Below are 19,750 nucleotides of genomic sequence, written 5' to 3'. Positions count from 1 at the left end.
GGTACCACTCAGGCTTCGGGGTTTTCCAAAGCTCCCCAGATGGTTCTGCTGTGCACCGTGAACCCTGACTAGGGCCTTGAAGCCCTCGGTTCACACATATCTGCAGAGATCTCGGTCTGATAAGGACCGGAGGGTAGAGAGGAGGAACAAGCCACTTGGAGGCCTGAGTTTCTAGAGACAGGGGCATGACCGCCGCCAAGGGGATATCCCACTTCATCCTTCTCCGCCTCTTTTCTGAGTTCTCCTTCTCATCGGGCATCCTTTGCCCTGGCTGAAGTTTGCAACTGCCTTTGGATGCCGGTAGGAGCCGATAATTAGAATTCACCATGTCTCCCAATAACAGGGGGCCTACCCACAGCCCAGGACTCCGACGACATCGGCGTTAGCCCAGTGATTTAAAACCTCGGTGGACAGATTCGCCACACCTAACGTGCATCTCCTGGTGGGCTGCCCCCTCTGATGTCCACCGAGCAGGCATTGAATTATGGCCTCAGATGTGAGACTGAGAAGTTGCGGGAGGAAGTCGCAATTATGCACGGACCTGGCTGGGCAATTTGAAGGGAAGCTAAATCTGTCTCCCCTTCGTCCTTCAAGTATCCTTCTGGAGACCCGTCCCAGTACCCACCCCAGCAGAGCAGCAGCCTTCGGTGTCTGAAGCAATGCAAGGGGGGGTGGTGAGCTTCCGCAGGAGCCCCTCTCAGATGCCAGAATCCAGACAGCATAATTAGTCTTCACTTTCACAAGTAATAAATACACTCAAATTAAAAATACATTTGTACCACTCATTTTACCCCTGCATATATCATAACATGTAAATACACATTCCGCTTGTCTTTCGCTAATCATTTACTTTATATTCTCATGTTGGTCAACAGGGTAAATAACCATCTTCCTAGGTATCTCGATATCATTAATATTCTTTAAAATTTATAGGTTCTCACTTAAGACTGAATGAGGGTCATTGCCTTTGGCAGGGGAAACAATTGGAAAATTCGTGAATTATATGCCCGGTTGGCTTCTATTTGCCAAGCTAAATATTTAAGAAAGCCCTCCTGTCACGAACACTCAGAAGTTTTTAGTTCGCTTAACAATTCGGTGGGAAGACTTGTGGAAATAAAACCGAATTTGGAGAAAGGAGACTTTAGTTTGTGACTCGGCTGAGCGTAGAACTGTTCTGGGACTTTGGCCATCAGCACAAGCTGGGGTTTTAGTTGCCTCGGTGAACACCCTTACCTGCCCTGCTTACCTTGCAGTATGATTATCAGCAGGTGCACCGCTAGGTGAGAGAGGCTGATGGGGGTGGGGGGCACCGCAGGAAATGGAAGTCATCTCCGAGGAGTGTGGGCTCAGTGAAGGGAGGAAACCAGGGACAGTGGGGCCCCCAGAGGGACCAGGGAGGAATCAGTGTTCCCAGAGCCAGTGCACACAGGAGCCTCAGAGGACGACCCCCTGATAAGAGCTGAGGTTGGGTGGGGTGCCCCAAGGCAGGGCATACTGAGCATGCCCGCCTCATTCTTTCTCCTGCCTCTGATTTCCTTCCGGGGCTCCCAATGGCCAAGTCCTGTTAGAACCAGCCAGCAAGGGCAGCCCGTGCACACAGCCTCGGGGGGCACCGGGAAGGGCCGAGAAGGCTGGAAATGGATAGGGCTGGGGGCAATCACCACCAGCACAGAGGTCTTAAACAGGGTCAAAATCTCCATTCAGCCGAGGTATGAAAAATGCGGTAGTTCTCTGAAAAAGAGTTTTCAAAACGCCTCCGAATTCAGCTCCCCGCAACGAACAAAGCCCCTGACACTGAGTAAAAAGGAACATGCAGCTCTAGGCAGAGCGTTGATTAATAAACTGCACCTTAAGAAAGCTCAAATTCCAAGAAAGCAAAAGTCAACGTTAGATTAGAGAAAACTCATCTGCCTAGCAAAGAGTTCTGCAAGTGCTTTGCACAAGGATCCCGCCCCGGGCTCTTTCAGCAGGCAGGACCCGCCCTCCGCCCTGGAGTCAGAGGCCAGCAGATCCACAGGGAGGGAGAGCACTTGCCCCCAATTCTGTCCCTGCCAAAGCCGGCTCCCTGGCCCTCAGTACCACCTGTTGGGCCTCTGACACCGAAGCATCGATGAAGAAATATGACATCTGGGGCAATTTTTACAACGCCACAGCAACCAGGTGCACCTGACTGCTTGCTTAGTCCTGGAAGGACTCAGGAAATGCCCCGGTCATGTCCTAGAATTTCATTTTCAGGAGAACATCCTGACCTGGAAACCGGGTGGATTTCGGAGAGTCAATCCAGTCCACACCTCGGTTTGACAGGTAAGGAAATTGAGAACCAAAGAGCCTTACTCAGCGTGACTTACTCAAGACCACAGAGCAACTCAGAGACGAAAGAAATGAAGCTTCCTGGCTCGTCGTCCATTGTCCTTATCTCCCAGCCGAGCAAGGTCCATGTGAAAATACACGGGGGTGAGGTCTCTGCCATGCGTAAAGAGACAGAGAGAACAGGTTTGAATGCTGGGACTCAAACCCCTGCTGCACCTGCGGGGCAAGACGGTTCATCTTTCCAAGCCTCGATGTCTTCATCTGTAAAATGGGTACGAAGAAACCCCCCCTGCTTCCGAGAGCCATTAGGAGGAGGAAACAGAGCATGTAAAGTGCTTGACACAGTAAGCAAGAAGACAATTTCCATTTTTGCCAGTTCATCAGAATATCCGGATTAACGATAATGGCATTTTCTCAGCGACACCGCACATCCATCGCTCACTGGGACTTGGGATCCAACTTGATTAGAGAACTAGTGAGTCAGCTGAGAGCAAAGCTCCTTCCATCATTTCGTGAAGAGTGAAAATGCAACCTGGCACTGCCCCGGGGACACGGCGGCCCACACCTGCGGGGACAGGGAGCGGAACGGGCTGCCTGGCCTTGGGTGAGGCTGGGAAATTGTACGTCCACATGTCCCGGCAGCCAGGAGGCTGAAATGGGGCCACGCTGACGTTAAATACCAAAACTACAATGACCTGTGGTTCCCACCGCCTCGATTCTGGATCCTAGCTTTCCCCCGACACCCTGCCTTCTGCAGAGCACCCCCTCCCCCAGCTATTCCTAGAAGTCTTCAATGGAAGGTTTGTTCGAACACACACATCACTCCATCAACCTGCTGCACACACCACACAGTACCCCCCACCACCACCACCACTCCCATGTCCTGTCTTTGGCTCCCCAGTGGGTGTTTCCACGGTAGCTGCCTGTGCCCTCTCCCCAGACCTCCAGGGGGCGCCAGAGAGGATCCTGTTTCAGTGTCGAGGGAGGGGAGACAGGGGGTCTCAGCCACTCCCTCTCACCCAGACCCTTGGGACTCTCTTCGCCGCTTCTCATCCCTCAACAACCCTCCCTTTCGCTCCCCACCCGTCCTGCCCTGCCTCGAATGGCCCCCTTTGGGGTCTTCCACTATCCACCTGCACTTTGGGATCCAAGTGCACTCAACAGTAGAACATTATGGAGCAAGGCACCCCGACATCCACTGAGGCTGTGGCTAGGGGGCCCCCACTGGCCAGAGGAGGCGGAATTAACAAATTTAGCAAAAAGAAGAAAATTGCTATTGCTTCTGGATGAAATATCCTGATAATCACAAGAAAGGCGAGCCTGCAACCATAATCATAATCATCTGTGGTCTTTGCCTGTGTAGACCTGGCCTAAGGCTTAAATGTAAACCCATGGTGACTCTAAAAGCTACATGAATAGTTCATTTCCCAACAAAACTGCCATACAGGGAGACAAATAATTTAAGTAGGGACAATGTTTCACCAGTATGCACATATTAAAAGTTTGAAATCACAACCCAGGGAAAGCCGGAGAGAGAAAGAAGGAAAAACAAACTTTTGTTTCATTTCTTCTAGCTGGCGAGATCATTTCATTCTGGAGCTGTCTGCGGTCCCCCTGCCGGAGCCCGCCGCTCCCTCCCAGCAAGGGAGTCAGGAGGGGGTGACTGTCACAGATGAAGTGTCCAGGTGGCCGTCCCTCCTCAGAGGGGGAAATTTAGAGGGAGAAAGACCCAGGAATAATTTCGCAACCCCAAAAAGGTCCTCCACAGCGGGGGATGTGCTCTGCCCCCAGAAAAGCAATCAAAGGCTTATTGGCATCAGATTGATGAGAGTGAGGTCTCATTTCTAACCCCGGGGAGCACTTCCACGGTCACGCGACATTATATTTTCTGAGCATTTCGCCATGCCGTTCCCCCCAGGATCAATGTATGGGTTATAGATTATTGATCACCACGGACCCAGACCACAGCCTCTCTTTCGGTGTCACCGTGAGAGCTATCGTTCCCCCTCCCAGGCTTTTAACCATGAGTCATCATACACCTTCAGTCACAGAGCAATTACTCATAGTCAAGTTATCCTACCCGAGCTTATCAAGAATTTAAACTGGAAAATATGCATACAGCAGCCTCCTAGATGCATGAGGAGAGTCAGAAAAACGTGATTGGGCCGAGAGTGACCTCGGAACCGTTGGCTCTGATCCTCTCTCCCTAATACGCAGCAGTCCCGGTGAGACTCATATCTCCGTTCTGCCTATCTGCCAGCAGATAGGAGTCACCACGTCATTGTGGTCTGTTTCCGAGGACAAACACAGCATGCTGCTTACCCCAGTGTTCTGCAGAGCACGCCACACTATAGACAGAAGTGTTTCAAGTCAACACAATATGAAAAAATTCAAAATAAAGTGAAAAGTGTCTGAAAACAAACCAACATAAATATACAGCAGTCCTGTTAATTATGATTATTTATGATCATAAGAACTGGCATCATTACCGTGCTTTCCTTTCCAAAATCTCACAAACTTGTTACTATACGGCGGTTTCGGAGTTCTATAGGCTTAAAAAGGTGGCGTGCCGGAGGCAAAAGTCATTTGGGGCAGAGATCACGTATGTCCCGGGTGCGAGGGGCTGCTGGCGCACGCGCGTGCGCGTGCGTGATGCTGACGCACAATAAAACCCACTCGGACCTTCCAGCGTCCCCCAGCATTAAACCGCTGGTAATGCATTATAGATGTCTCTGATGAGCACCGCCAATCTATTAAACAGAGTGTTCCAGTCGCCTGCAAGGGGCCTGAAGAATGATCTAGAAATCCACCCCCTTGGGGGAAACAGCGTTATGGAACACCACCGATAACACTGAATATTTCATCAGGGATGACAGGACTTTTCTCTTCCCGGTGCCCCCCCCCACCCCTCCTCCATCGCCCTGCCTGCCACGTCCCCTCCCCCCTTCCCGATTTTTTTCTCCACTCGCTTGACAACTAGTCACGGCCACATCACTGCCGTCCCGCTGTCCTTGCAAGCTGACCTCTGTAGTGCGCGGTGCCCAGTGGTCATGCTGTCCTCGTCTCTCGCCAACCACATCTGACAGGAGACGAGGCCATCACGGCAGCGGCTCCTGGCACCTGAGACGCCCTGGGACTACACAGGTAAACCAGGGGAGGCCGTGTTGTCTCCGGACTAACAACAGAAGGGAAGACATGACATCTCCAGCCAGGAGCCCACGTCCGAATATTCAAAAGGTTCATCATGCGGGTGATGAAGGCGGCCCCTCAGCCCTCCAGGATGAGACGTGCGGGAGGCAGGAGGGGGGCCGGGGTCGAGCACCTGGCCCCATCCTCCCTCGGGGAGAAGAAAGACGCAGGTGGAGCCAGGCAGTGACGGTGACCTGGGGCCGGGCGAGGGGGTGCCGTCCCCACCGGCTGCTGGAGCACCCCCCCCCACCCCCAGGCAGGTTCCTGACCCCAAAGGCATGTGCAGTCATAGGGACCGCAGAGAGGCCACACCTACCCACCGGCAATACCCCAGGGGACAAGAAAAGGTTTATTTGTGGAGAAGAGAGAGTCCCTTTAAAAACGACATTGTGCTTTTGAGTTGCTATCTTCGCTTTTTGGTGAAGTGTCAGAGTAGAGCAGAACATGAAGGATTTTGACTGAAATAAATGCTTTCATAGAAAACAGAGAGCCCTGGAGAGTATTCTAAGACTTGAGGAACGTCATACTATTTTAAGCAGGTGACAGTAATGCCATTGTCTGAGGGGTTACGGTATTTTCTCTAGACTTACCAGAGGAAAGAGTAAGTTTTCTTCGAATAGAGAAAGTAAAACAACGCACTTCCCCGCTGCGCGGGTCGCGCGCGCAACGCAGTGACCCTGCTTCTGGCCTGTGATGAAACCACCCAGCGCTGTTAGGGAGAGACCATTTGTTAGCTCCAAGCAGAAAACCAGATAAAGTACAAGCACGCTGTTCGACTCACTCGGGTTTTTCCAACTTTCATTACACCACCCACATCCACACGACCTCAGTTTGTGTGTTCAAAAGCCTGTCGTCACGTCCCCTGTAGCCATCGTGGATGGAGAAGGTCTGGGGCACGCCCAGACGGTGCGTTTGCTCTAACCTTCAGCTTCCAGCTTACCCCAGGCCACCCCCTCCTTTTCTGCCTTGGTCTTACTGAATAGTCAATAAAAATAGAAAGTAGCTGGACACCGCCTCCCAGAACTACAGGCGCTGGTGGAAATCTTTCCTCTCTATGCACTAAGAGACACAAAAAGGAGTCTGGCAGAAATCTTGTCGGAAGACCTCACCCGGACGCACCTGCGCACCAAGGGGCTAGCTTCCTTCCGTCCTTCTAGAGCTGTTGGAGAGTGGCCCTTAGTTGTGTGTGTGTGTGGCGGGGGGGGGGGGGGGGGGGCGGTCCCATGGCATCCCCGGTTCTCTCCGGTCCCCTGGGGAGGTCAGACACCCTCCTGCCCCAGGAGCTGGAGCCAGTGGAGATGCCGGCTTCACAGGCCCTGGGGAGGTGTCCCTGTCCACCTGTGTCCCGCCTTCCCTGCACAGGTGCAGCTCGTCTCACGAGGAAGAAACACCCATCCACACCCAGAGCCCCGCACCAGGGCCTGGAGCCATGGCAGCGGCAGGGACAGAAAAGGGAAGTGGCTTATGAGGGGCTCCTCGTGCCTCTGAGCTCAGAAAAATCCCCAGATGACAGGGACAGGTGGCCAGCAGCCCAAGGGCACTCCTCTGCCTGTGAAATTGCTGCTCTTTCATCAGATCCTGAAGTTCCCAGGGCAGAACCAAGTTTGCATGCCCTTGAGGACAAAGCACACACCACCACCCCCACCCCCAAGCTGAACACCAGTGACAACCCTTCTTGGGCACAGCCAGCTCCCTGGAACCCGTGCCCACCCTGGCCGGCCCAGCCTCCCTTTGGCTGGTAGACCTGTCCCCTACGTGGCTTCAGGTAGATGGGTACAACTCTGAAGTCCCTTACGGGGCCATCGCTGAACTGGAAGCCCCTGGGAATTCTCTAGAACACAGAAGAGCACCCCGCCCCTCACTCAGTGCCTGTTGAACAGGTGTCCCTCCAGCCTTGGGATGAACCTCTATTTCTCCCCTCAAGCACCAGGTGACGTGGCCGACTTGCCCACAGGAAACCTGTAAATTATAAATGTTTATAACCACGAGGACCTCCCTCCGAGGGCTAAGGGGCTGGCTCTGAGGGGCAGGAGGACCCGAGACCCCCCGGAGGGCACCTGCACGCTCTGACCTCCTCCCTCCAGAAAGATCATTCTGGGGAAACACTCACTGAGTGGGTGGAAAGTGGGTGAAACCAGTGGAACCACCCCATATTTGATTGTTTCTCTTTCCTTTCTTTTTTGTTTTGCTTGTTTGTTTGGGTGGAGTGTTTCTGTGGCTGGAGGATCCGGAGCCGGCGGTGCAGACGTTAGAGCCATTTGCGCTTCACAAACCCCCGTCCTCACTCCCTCACACCCCTCGAAGTGCATCCCCCGGTGAGGGAAATGCAGCTGGGAAGGGTTGACCCCAGCACTTATTGACATGTGGCCCGGATAATTCTTCAGTGCGCGGAGCGGTGTGACCCAGAAAATTCTCCAGCGCGCGGAGCGCTTCTGTGCATCATGCCGTTTCCCTGGCCTCTGATGCCCAGTAGCACCCAGTTCCCAACGGTGGCGACCAAAACTGTCTCCAGACAATGTCAAATGGTGGGCGGGGGGTGCCCAAAGGACCCCCATTTGAGAACCACGGGTTCAAAGGACTTGCTAAAGTTGACACGCGTAGTCAGGACTCGAATCCCAGACTGCTGGCCCTGAGCCTCCCCCAGGGAGGCACCCACTCACCCCTACACCACCCCCCAACACCTCCTCCTTCCCAGGCTCCACCGCGCTGATGCCACTCGAGGCGCTCCAGGACCCTGCAACCACCAAGTGCAGAGCTAGGCTTTTCCTCCCAAGGAAGCGCACCTCCCAACAATAGTGAAGGGACCACGCAAAGATTTTGATGACCCGCCTGGTGTCTTTAGAGCTAGGTCCCAAAATCTCAGTGTGCCCCGGAAGACGCGGCCTCAGCGATAACGGGGCTTCCGGGAACAACGTCATCCTGTTGCCGCTGCTGAGTTGTCGCTTCGCGCCAGCACAGGGCTGAAGGCACAGTCCGCTACACGGCCAAGCCCGTGCTGGGAGGAGGGCACTCCTCGGGGCTGAAGTCCAGGGAACACCGCCACGCTGCTTAGCCTGGGTCCCAGGGGCTGCAGGAAGGTGGACCTGAGACCGGCAGCATGAAATCTAGAGCGGGGGCGGGGAGGGGGAAGAAGGTTGGGATTGATCAGTAAAGGAAAATCCAAACCCAGGCCAGAACTTCAGCCCCGAATATCTCACCGGGGCTTTAAGAGCAGCCCCGACATCACCCCCACCCCACCCCCAGCCAGCCAGCCAGACGCCCCGATCGAGTCACTGGCTCCAGAAAGGGCAGTCAACGGCTCCGGTTTCCCAAGAGAACACTCTGCCATCTGTGGGATGCCCCCCACCCCGTGTGTGGCTGTGAGTTGGATTTTCACCCCGGTTATTCGGAGAATCCTCCTAGAGCGCGGTCCAGTCTCAGCTGGGGATTCCAATCAGAAGTTTGAGCTATCAGACAGATGTTAGAAGCAGAGTGCCTCTGAGGCTTGTGCTAGAAGGAGAGAGCTCCCCATCCCCCCCTACCCCCCATCTCCTGGGCCCAGGCCTCTCCAAGCAAGAGACATTTGGACAGAGACACCAGTGACAAGGAGCAGCCTACGTCCTCCAGACACAGGAAGCGCAAGAGCCCTGAGGCAGGATGGAGAGTTGTGTGCTCAAAGCACAGAAGGGAGATCGTGTGGCTAAAGCGCAGTAAGGGCAAGAAAGGTAGGATCACAGGAGGGGGCAAACCGACCACCTGCGGCCCTGTAGGCCATGGTCAACAGATGATATTTTAAATGAATCAAAACCCTTCCCAAGGTCCCGAGCAGATGAGCAATATGACTGTTGCCAAAAAGGCCCCTCGGGCTGCAGGTGGGCCAAGGGACCGTGAGTGGGAAAGAATGGGTACAGGTGACCAGTCGCAGGCAAGGACAGCAGCTTGGGGACCAGGGGAGATGAAGAGAAGAGGGTATCATAGGGACGATGCGGCAGGAGGCGGGCCTTGCAGAGAAAGGAAGCATCGAGGACGGTGCCTGAGTTTGCCACCATAACGCTGTGTGAGAAGACCCCAACCACGGGGTCTGAGCTGGACAGTTCTGGTCATGACAGGGCTCGCTCGCACATCCATCAGTGGGCTGGCCGTCGGCCACGATGGGGACAGAGGGGCTAGGTCCCAAGGTGAAGGCCTCCTCAGGCCAGCAGGCATGGTCCCAAGGTGAAGGCCAAGGCAGAAAAGCAGACGAGCCCCATCAAAACGTGTCTATGTGCCTCTGCCTCCATCCTGTTCGTTAACAAGCCAGGTGACAGCAAGTCACAGGACGGGCCCAGGAGTCGGAGCAGCAGCAGCAATGCCAAGGTGGATGGCCACGGGTGAGGACGCGGGCCACTGACGCGGTCAGCCTGCCACGCACGGTCCTAGACATTTGGCTTGCACAACTGGGTGGTTAGAGCTGCCCTTTACTGACATGGGGCAGATGGGGGAAGAACGCACTGGAGATTTCAAGAATCAGGGATTTGTTTTGTTTAGGGATGTGCAGGGCAGTCAGAGGCTCCCTAAAGTGCTCTTGGAGGCTCACGGGAGCTGCCCGATGCCTCGCAGGTAGTCCTTCTTTTCTCATTTAAAATTTTTTTTTAATGTTTATTTATTTTTGAGACAGAGAGAGACAGAGCATGAACAGGGGAGGGGCAGAGAGAGAGGGAGACACAGAATCTGAAACGGGCTCCAGGCTCTGAGCTGTCAGCACAGAGCCCGACGTGGGGCTCGAACTCACAGATCGTGAGATCGTGACCTGAGCCGAAGTCGGCCGCTTAACTGACTGAGCCACCCAGGCGCCCCCTTCTTTTCTCATTTTAAACGAAATTCACCAAGCCGGAGTTCCAAAGTCCCAGGGCCACAAAAGCTCCTGGTGACGCCAACGGGCCTGCTTTTGGGCGGCAAGGTGGCAGAGAGAAGCTCCTGCCCGGTGGCACTGTCAGCTGGACAGTCATGGGTGTCTGTCACTTCACAGACAGGCCGCCTACATCCACTGTGCCCACCATTCTGTCTTCACTGCAGAGCAAACGGGAGCCTCCATCTACGCGGAAAGACTCTCTGATTTTATGCTGATCGTTAACTAAGAATATCTCTCTCCAGAGATTTATTACATTAATGAGCTCTGAAATCACTCATAGCAATTAACTATATTGTTTTTAAACTCTCCAGAAATCATCAAAACATGTTGGTTGTTTTTTCGGGAAACATAAATAAGGGGTACAGCTGACACCCAGACAAACCCAGCCAATAGCTCTCTGCCTGTGCTTTTGGCTTTGGGAGATTCTCGCCCCCGGTTTCCAAGGTAGATGTGTGCCTACCCGGCCGAGAGAGGCTCCCCGCCCCATAGACATGCCAATTTCTTTGTAGAGAGAGGACCGGACTCTGAGTCTGTGCACGGGACCGTTATGAAGGCTGGGGGCTTGGCCTGCAGACAGCCCCCCACCGCCACGTACAGGAAGCAGAATGAGCAGAAGGCCTCACGTCCTGGGTAAGGAGGCCTCTGGCTCCCAAGAGCTGAGTGTCCCCACTTCCCTTGAATCCTTTGTCCTCTCAGGGCACCCCCCACAAAGCAAACCTGCATGACATTCTGCTCCCCAGACCCCCCACAGCACAAACCCGTCGATGCAGCCACCGTGGATATTCACATGGGGGCCCTGAATCACACCCACGGCTCACCCTGCCTTGACGGTTCGCCATCATTTCCCTCACCCTCACAAGCCACTTCCAAGGTCAAATGGAAAAGGGCAGGTGCTAAGGACAAGCCCTCAGGCACCAAGTTGCCTGGATTTGAACACGGACCATGGCCCTCACTAGTCAGAGAACTTGGGTCCCCCGAAAAAACATCCGAACTCCTTGCAAATGTGTTTCAGTGATATGCCCACATTCTCTCACTTGAGACGGGGGGGGGGGGGGGGGGGGGGGGGACCTGTTATTCCCCATTTTACAAATAAGGAGCCTGAGACACACGGGGGCAGGGGAGATCAGTTTCCCAAGTTGGCTGCAGGTAGGGGGCGGGGGTTGTGCCTCTCAGGATCCTCTCTCCACACAGCAAGGCTGCCCCTGCATGGGCCATGACATGGGCTTCCAGTCGGGTTCAGGTTCAGCCAGGGAGTTCCGGTAAGAGGTCAGAGGGACCAGGAAAGAAGGGTGGGGACGGTCATCCTCTGGGATGCTGCTGGCTGCTGACCCCCTCCACACAGCCTTCTCTGTCTTCCAGCTCCAAGCTGCTCTGTCCCCCAACACTCAGCTCTTGGCTTCCCCTCCCCCACCCTACACCCATGGACTCCTAAAGCCCTCCTGCCCCTTTGTAAATGGTCCGCTCATTAAACTCCCCTCCATTTGACCCTCAGGGAGTGTCATCTGCTTCCCACTGGGCCCCAAACTCCCGAGCCTGTACTGCCTGTGTCCTGAGCGCCAGAAAACAAGATTTTTGATGGGGGAGAGAGGGACAAAATCATCTGTGCATTTTTCCTCTATGAGGTTTATAGGAAGACTAGACAGGTCTTAACATTCTAAGCCCTTTGGCTGGGCTTCATTCAGCTTGCTGACGGATGTTGGGGACAACAGAGGAGCCTGGCATGACCACCAACACCCACTTTGGTGACCCCTGGACACCAGTGGAACCCTGGCTATTTAAATACAGACAGAGACAGTCCGTTCAGCTCCGCTGTAAGCTTTGTGGTCCAGGAAGGGTGCTGACCATGTCCAGAGGGTAAAGGAGACCCCAAACCCCAGAACCGAGGAATAACTCCCCAGTACACCCTTTCTGGAGCCCCATCTACAAGGAAACGAGCTGATTTCCTCCACACTCCCCTGCTGAGTGTAGCCCTGGTCACTCCAGGCCCAGGATGGCTGGTGAGAGCCAGGCTTGGAGGAGGAGAGGCCTCTTCCTCCTGCTCCCTTGCAGACCCCTGGGTGCACTGGGGTGAAGGCCCTGCCCTAGAGCTCCCAAGGAGGGCAGTGTCCCGAGTGAGGTCCCCAGGGTCACAGGACAGAGGAAATGGGTTGGGAGCAATACCACGTAACTTCCTTGTAGCTTTGCTTCTCTCGCCGTCATCCCCTGGCACCAAACCCACCCATCTGCAAGTGGACATAAAATATGGGCCCCCCTAAAGGCCCAGATCAAACCCCTTTCCTCTATGGAGCTCAGCCGTGGGAGCCTGGCTGAGTCCGCTGCAACGTGCTAAGATGCCCCTCGCTGCACTGTCCACCCTGCAGAAGCTCCAGGAAGGACGCGCCTCAGGCTTCACACTCTCACATGTACCGATCCCCACTCCCAACGCCTGCAGGCCCGGACGCAGCCCCAGCTCTAGAAACACTCGCTGGCCGTTCCAACTAGCAGTCAAAACAAAGAAAATTGCTGGTTATTGGGGCCAGAGGGACAGCAAAGACCGGCTGGGCCATTTTACAGGTGGGAAAACGGACGCACCGGGGGAACCTGGATGCAAAGCCAGCAGGTCCGACCCCCCAGCCCGGGGCTCCCCCATTGCCGGAGAGCCCCTGCGGTCTGCTGGCAGGCACTGGCACTCCTCAGTTTCCCAGAGCCCTGTTTGGACCATGCCGGGAATAGCCACTCCGAGGAGGGTCCATACCATCTGGCCTCTTATGGTTCAGGGAAGGCAGTCTTTAGTGCTAGATGCACGGTGGCACCGGGACTTCTAAAAAGTAATGGAGGATGTTGCCACCATTGTTACCTCAAGGATTATAACCTAAGGCCACTTGCAGGCCAGAGCTACGTGCCATCTGACCACATTGGCAAGGCACTAAGTGTAAATGATGGCTCACTTTTAAAAGTGTCCGTTAAAAATGAAAACCTCCTAGGAGTTTAATGTCAAACGTGTAGATTTCACCCCCTTTCACTCTCCCAAGCCCCGGGCCAATAAAGTGTAGTTGTTTTAACACCCCCGCAGATGAACCTTAGAATAAAGCAATCACATCAAAGTAGCACTGAACCGCCCCAGAGAGACTGACAAAATGGGGCAATGGGCATTGGAAAAGCGAGTCCTGCTACAGGGTCTCAGACTTGGGGAGAGACGTGTGGGCGGTCGTTGTTGAGAGCGCGTTGTTTTTTCCAGTTTTTGAAGTGAGGCTTTCACTTTCAGGGTACTGCAAAAGTCAGCTCCATCAAGGAGGTCCTGGGAGCACAGTGCAAATCAGAGCATCCCAGACTGAGCCACCCTGAAGAGCCACTAAACTTTGTGAACAGCATCCAAGGCAGCAAGGCCAGGAGGAGGCATCGGTGAGGAAAAGAGGGCCTCGTCCATCCTCAGGCTTAGCTCCAGCCCTCTGCTCACTTCCCTCATGGCAACAAAACTCAAGATTCTGAACAACATCCACCTGCCCTCCCCCGCCCCAGCCAGGCCTGCCCCCTCTCCGAGAAGGCGTGTTTTCATTGAGACCATCTCCGATGGAGCCAAACAACTCACACCGAGCACGACCAACGATCAAAGTGGGGGGTGGCTTAGACCCACATGACCAGAATTGGCTAGCATGATGTGTCCAGTGGAGAGTTTTGCTAAAAGAGGCCCACAGTGGCGCCACAGACAGACCCTTAGCTACGGCCAGGCTCACGGGCACCATGGTACGACAGAAATAAAACTAAATTATATCACTTGTCATCATTAAGAAAAATTTTCATCTCTGTTCTTCATTTGAAAAGCACTATATTTAATGAATGAGTACTGAGTCATGACACGTAAATGACTAAAATATAGGAATTATACTGAGGTCAACTAACGTAATTTTAAACCATGAAATTAAGGGACCTATTCGTGGCTGTCGATGGTGCCACTCCCAGTCATTATCATGCTCTGCAAGGCTGCTGTGAGCACTGGGAAGGGTGGACAGTTCCACAAGAGGCAGACCCAAGTTTCCAGGCAAACTGTCACATGGTCAAGATGAAGAAATCTTGCTGACTTTGCCCAGGTTCCGTGAGCCCGTGAAATCTCGGCATGCATCCAATGAAGGGCATTGCTAGTCTCATGCCAGGCTACCTCCAATCCAAGGAGCATCTTACAGATTTATCACTGATGGAAGGTGGGTCATCAGTTCCTTTGGTGCTTCCAAAATGGTGGCCCACACAAGGTGTGCCTCAGGAGAATGGCTCTTTCCCAACCACATATATCTCTTGTAATTTCTCCAAGAAAATTAAGATGCCTCACAGCCTGAACTCTGCAAAAGTTTGGATGAAAGATGGCAGAGAAAAAAAATTAGAGATGTTGATACCCACCAGGATAACTGAGACAAGAAGTGTTCTGGTGCGGAATCATCTTCCAAGAACTTGACACATTCAGGTTGCTGTGGCCATGTATTGGTTTCTCCACCCTAAAGCCACCTTCATTCCTCTGGTAAAACAATACTCCAGACTTCCTTTGGTGAAGGAGCCCCCTCCATTCTCATTCATGAAGTTTGAGTGGGGTTGACCCCACACACAGCACCAAAGTTGGGCACTAACTTGTCACAAATCAATCAATATGTGCCTTTACATGGACCACAGGAATTAATGACCCAATGGTCCAGTAGTTGATGGTTGTGTATGGATACAAAGCTTGTAATGCTATAAACATTGCATTCATGGAGAGAGGGCTTATAGCTATTGGGAGGGGATGTAATATCATGTGAAAGCTGACGATGAAGCCAATAGCAAAAACACCCTTGGTAACATCCTGTAATCTGCTAGATCAAACCCCACCTGAAGCAGAGATACCTTGAAACGTTTGTTTTACAAAGGCCAAAACATGTCCCTCTTATTTAACCCAGTGAGAGTTGGACGGTTTTCATGACACGCGGTATTCGCAGAATGTAGAAGGTCCTTTCTAGAATCCTGTGTCCTACAAAGCACAGGAGCTTTCTTGACACCTCCCACAACACAGAAAGATGACGGGAACTCCAAGCAAGTGTTCCACAAGAGCCAGTAACAACAGCAAAGAAGGGATCCCATGGCTTTCACAGAGCCAAGGGGTCAGGGCTGATGGCTGTCCAGGACTCACCCCTCTCCCACTGTTTGCAGCTGACCTCTGTTATTCATCAAACCCCAGGCTGTCCCAGTCTTTGATATTTGGAAATGACCCCTTCTTTGAACTGTCCAAGCCCATTGTTGATTAACTGCCCCCTGTCAGCCAGGCTTGCTAGCTTCTCTGGGATTCTGCCGGAGGCATGTGAAGAAGAAACATGTTTAAAATGCCCCCATGCAAATTCTCCATAAAGGGATTGCATAGCTCTCTCTGAATTCAATCATGCACTACGAGCTCACTGCAGTCTTGTGAAGCCAAAAGCTCACAAAAAGGGGAAGGAGGATGATATGACAGAGGAGCCCATATCTTGCAGCCTGGTGGTAGGAAAGAGTGGTCGAGGAACTGCTCTGTTATTTCTTTCTATCATTCAAGTCAGGGTACAACCAGGAAATTCCAAGTGATCTAAGAAATTATTGGAATTTCCAAGAATTTCAGAATTCCACTCTGCAGGGGTAGAAAGGGCCCAAAATGCCATCTACTCTGACCTCTAATTTAATGTTTACTTCCTCCTCAACTTCTTCTGCAAATGGCCACATAACCTGTGCTGCTTATGTCTGGTGATGGAAAACTCACTCACCACTTCCCTTGGAGATCATACCATTTTTAGCCAGTGCCAAAGTCTCAGGCTTTTCCTTGTCATGGGCAGATATCCACATCTCCAAAATTCCCAACCCTCCGAGTTTCTCGGAACTCACTGGTCCCTCTTCCCCCGGAAGCTCATCAAACAGAGACCCAAATAGAAATCACGATCCCCTTGTTTGTTCGTATGTCTGGGTTGAATCTTTTTTATTCATTTCTCATATATCCCTGGTCCTGTGTAGCTAAACCTATCCCAATCTTTGTTGAACAGTTTGGTCAATGTGGTTTGGTCAGCAGAGTAGGATAGGGCTCCTTCCTATCACCTCCATTGTCCTTTATACTATACTCCCATTAATGCAACCACAATTGCATTATAGCTGGAGAGACCTTATGGAGAGGTCAGACCGATAGATTTTCCCTCCATATTACAAAGGTAATATGCCCTGCCAATAGGTTTCAAAACGCCATCGATGGCAATAACGTCTCATCCCTTGCTTTAATCTACTTTTATAGTGTCCCCCCACCCCGGTCCCTTGGGCTGGTGAGAGCGCACATCTCCTCCCCGTGGTGAGGTGCCAGCACACCAGTATCCGCAGGGTGGGGGCGCGGGGCACGTTCCTGAGCTCCGGAGATGAATGTGTAAGGAAAAGTGAAGGTTACCAAATTGAAACTGATCTATATAGGCCACCCATTGCTAATTGTCACCCAGCTATTTTGCTTCCACTAGTCACGTGGTGGGTGACAGCCACAGACGTTGATGGATTCTGACCCTGACGAGAATTCTGGTTTCTAAAAACAAGAGAGAGGACAGGGAGAATGAGGCAATGAAGTTAGCGGCCCAGCGTGAGGAGAAGGGAAAGGGAACAAGGGGTGTCTCTGACAGCTCAAGCTGAGGAAGAAAATTAGAAAAGAAAGCCTCCACCACCGCCATATGCGGCAAAGCTGGCCGGGACAGCTGGAAGAAATATCGGCCGACCCGAATCCCTGGCCGGGATTGTGATACATGCCTGCATACGGCTATCAATAACCCTGCATGATTAATGCTAATGATTTATGTTAATTTTGCCATAAGCTTTATTTGTGCCCGGTGTTGAACTTAAGGATGTCAAATCATTCCTTAGGAGGTTGTTGGAGATTTTTAAAAGCAAAGTCTAAAATATAACGCCTGACATCCCATATATCATAGCCCCAGCCTCCCCAACATTCTCTGTGAGACGAGGGTCACCATTCCCCCATGTAATTGCCTCTCATTCAGCAATAAGTCCTTGGAAAAGGATTCCACATTACAAGAAGGACGGCTCCACAGGGCCTTCTGGGTTCCTCTTTCTTGGGGAAGGGGGGTGGATTTCAGGGCAGCCAAGAAGGCAAAGTCCATCGCGGGCACCCCAGCTGCTGTCCATGAGCTAGTGTTCACCCCAGAGGAAGGGTGGGCAGTGAAAGGGCCTCGATTTCCCTCCTGCTAAATGGGATGGGTGAAACACTCAGCCCACCTCATAGGAACGCTGGGGGGGGTTCAGACACAGTAATGCCCCCGTAGAAGTACTCTGTTCTCCTCAATACCCCAAATACACAACTCACTGCTTTCTCCAAGGCGGCTCTGGGTTCCAGTAGCTTCCCCCGGGACCCAGGCATGGTCCTGCCTAGTAGTTAGTTGGCCTAAGTGGCCCCTTCGCTACCTCCTTTGCTCACCCACACACACGGGGAACACCATCTGCGTGGCCAGCCCTGGACAAGGATAATGAGAAAGATGGGGGCGGACAGCAACTGAAACCTCTGTGCCAGGCGGAAACTTGGACCTCCAAGACTGACCGAATCACAGAGCCTGACACCTGTGGTGTTGAAGCACGTGCCCACCGTGTGGACAGAAGGAAGCCAGGTCAGTTGGATGCAGCAGAAATGGAAAGAGAGTGGCAACTCCCAGGCCGGTGCAGACCCAAACTGTCACCAGCAGAGCTCTCCTGGGACCTGGCAGCTCTCGCCTTGCACCACCGCTCTCTCTGTCCCTTGCTCCTCTTTGAAATCCTACCCAGGACCGGCCCCACCCTCTTTGGCCCCAGGCTCCATCCTGATGGATTCCCTCAGCTCACGGGGACGGTAACTTCTTCCACCTATAAACCAGCCACCCCCATCGAGGGGGGGTGGTGCCTCGCCTTCCAAATAAAACCCTTCATACTCTTCCCTATCAAAGCCAGGACCCAGTAAACCCCAAGGATGGCGGAAGTAATTCACATGGGAAGAAAACCCAGGTTCCTCCCTCCCTCCCTCCCTGCCTCCCTCCCTCTCTCGCTAGAAATTCATTACCTATAGCTTAAAAGCAACAATTTCTATATGAATTTGTACCCAAAAGGAAATATCCTCTCTGCCCTCCTGGCTTCCTGGGATGGGGCTCCGGTAAACTGGCTCAGTCTGGGCTGTACAACGAACACCTGTCAAAACGTATGGACCACGCCATTTATCAAATAATCTGCTCCAAGAACAGATAGGCACTATCAGCAATCTGGTATTGATCTGTACAGGCCCCTGCTATTGTTCATCCCTGCATCCCAAATGGCAGCAGGAATTAATGAAAGAAACAAAACAATGCATACCAATCACTCAGCCCCGCAACTTTGTTTGCTGCTCTCATTAAGTTGGGCAAAGTTTCCCCAGCTAACCCAAAAGCTTGCTTGGGAGGGGTGGACCCAGGACGTCAGCTCTCTGATCTGCCAATGGACCCTCCAAATGCCCTCTCCCTCTTCCTGACCTCCACGGGCCCCTTAAGTGTTTGTTGTCCTGCAGCTTTGAAGCTTCTGAAGTGGCCACGCAAATGGCATGAGGAATCCCACCTGGGTGCAGAAGCAGTTCTTGCAAGGTCTGAAGAGACGGCCTTTCTCTGACAGCCCTTTGGAGGTTGTGCTTAAGCTGCCCTTGTCTGGGACTTTCTCCACACAGCCTGCTTGCTTTGCACGAGCACAGACTCACACGGGGAGGGATATGTGTGCAGATACCCAAAGGCAATCAAAGGGGAAGTGAGAACCATGCGGGGGGCGAGGCCGTCAAAACCCAGTGTCTCCCCCAAGGGAAGGTCGTGCAGAGACACTCACTAGCCCGCATCTCCAGGACTCTCTGTGAAAAGCAACCCCCTCCCCACCCAGCGCAGACACTCCTGCCTCACTGTCACTGTGTCCACACCCATGTAGGCTCTTCTGGAATGGCATCTCCTAAAGTCTTCCCATCCTTGCAGCCAGAACTGACATCTCCCTCCTCTGAGCATTCACCATGCCCTACCTGAGCCGAAACAAATAATAAACTCTGTCTCTCCAGCCTACAAGACTCAAAAGGAGTAATAAGCCAAGTAAAACAAGCACATAATTATGACTCCGGCCCTCTGAGGGCAGGGACATGGATGCAGTAATCTTTGCAGCCCCACGTGGTGCCTAAGACCATTAACAGTGGATGGATGGGTGGAGGGATGGGTGGATGGAGCAGTGGTTAGATGGGTGGGTGGGGGATGGATGGACAGATGGAACTGGGTGGGGGATGGATGGATGGATGGATGGAAGGATGGAAGGATGGATGAACAGATGGAACTGGGTGGGGGATGGATGGATGGATGGATGGATGGATGGATGGAAGGAAGTAGATGGATGGACAGATATAAGGGAACA

At 52.9% G+C, this 19,750-nt stretch overlaps 1 long non-coding RNA gene across 1 annotated transcript; it reads left to right on the top strand.

The window, feature by feature from the left end:
- Nucleotides 1–8,244: 8,244 nt before the first annotated feature.
- Nucleotides 8,245–14,391, top strand: LOC131499565 (uncharacterized). The gene is made up of 3 exons (XR_009255953.1): nucleotides 8,245–9,203; nucleotides 10,879–10,999; nucleotides 13,614–14,391. It is a non-coding gene; the product is annotated as an uncharacterized LOC131499565 (long non-coding RNA).
- The last annotated feature ends 5,359 nt before the right edge of the window (nucleotides 14,392–19,750 follow it).

This window comes from Neofelis nebulosa, chromosome 17 (assembly GCF_028018385.1).
Source record: "Neofelis nebulosa isolate mNeoNeb1 chromosome 17, mNeoNeb1.pri, whole genome shotgun sequence".
NCBI lineage: Eukaryota > Metazoa > Chordata > Mammalia > Carnivora > Felidae > Neofelis > Neofelis nebulosa.
The sequence above is the reverse complement of the archived record's forward strand: the minus strand, read 5'-3'. Positions and strand labels throughout refer to the sequence as shown.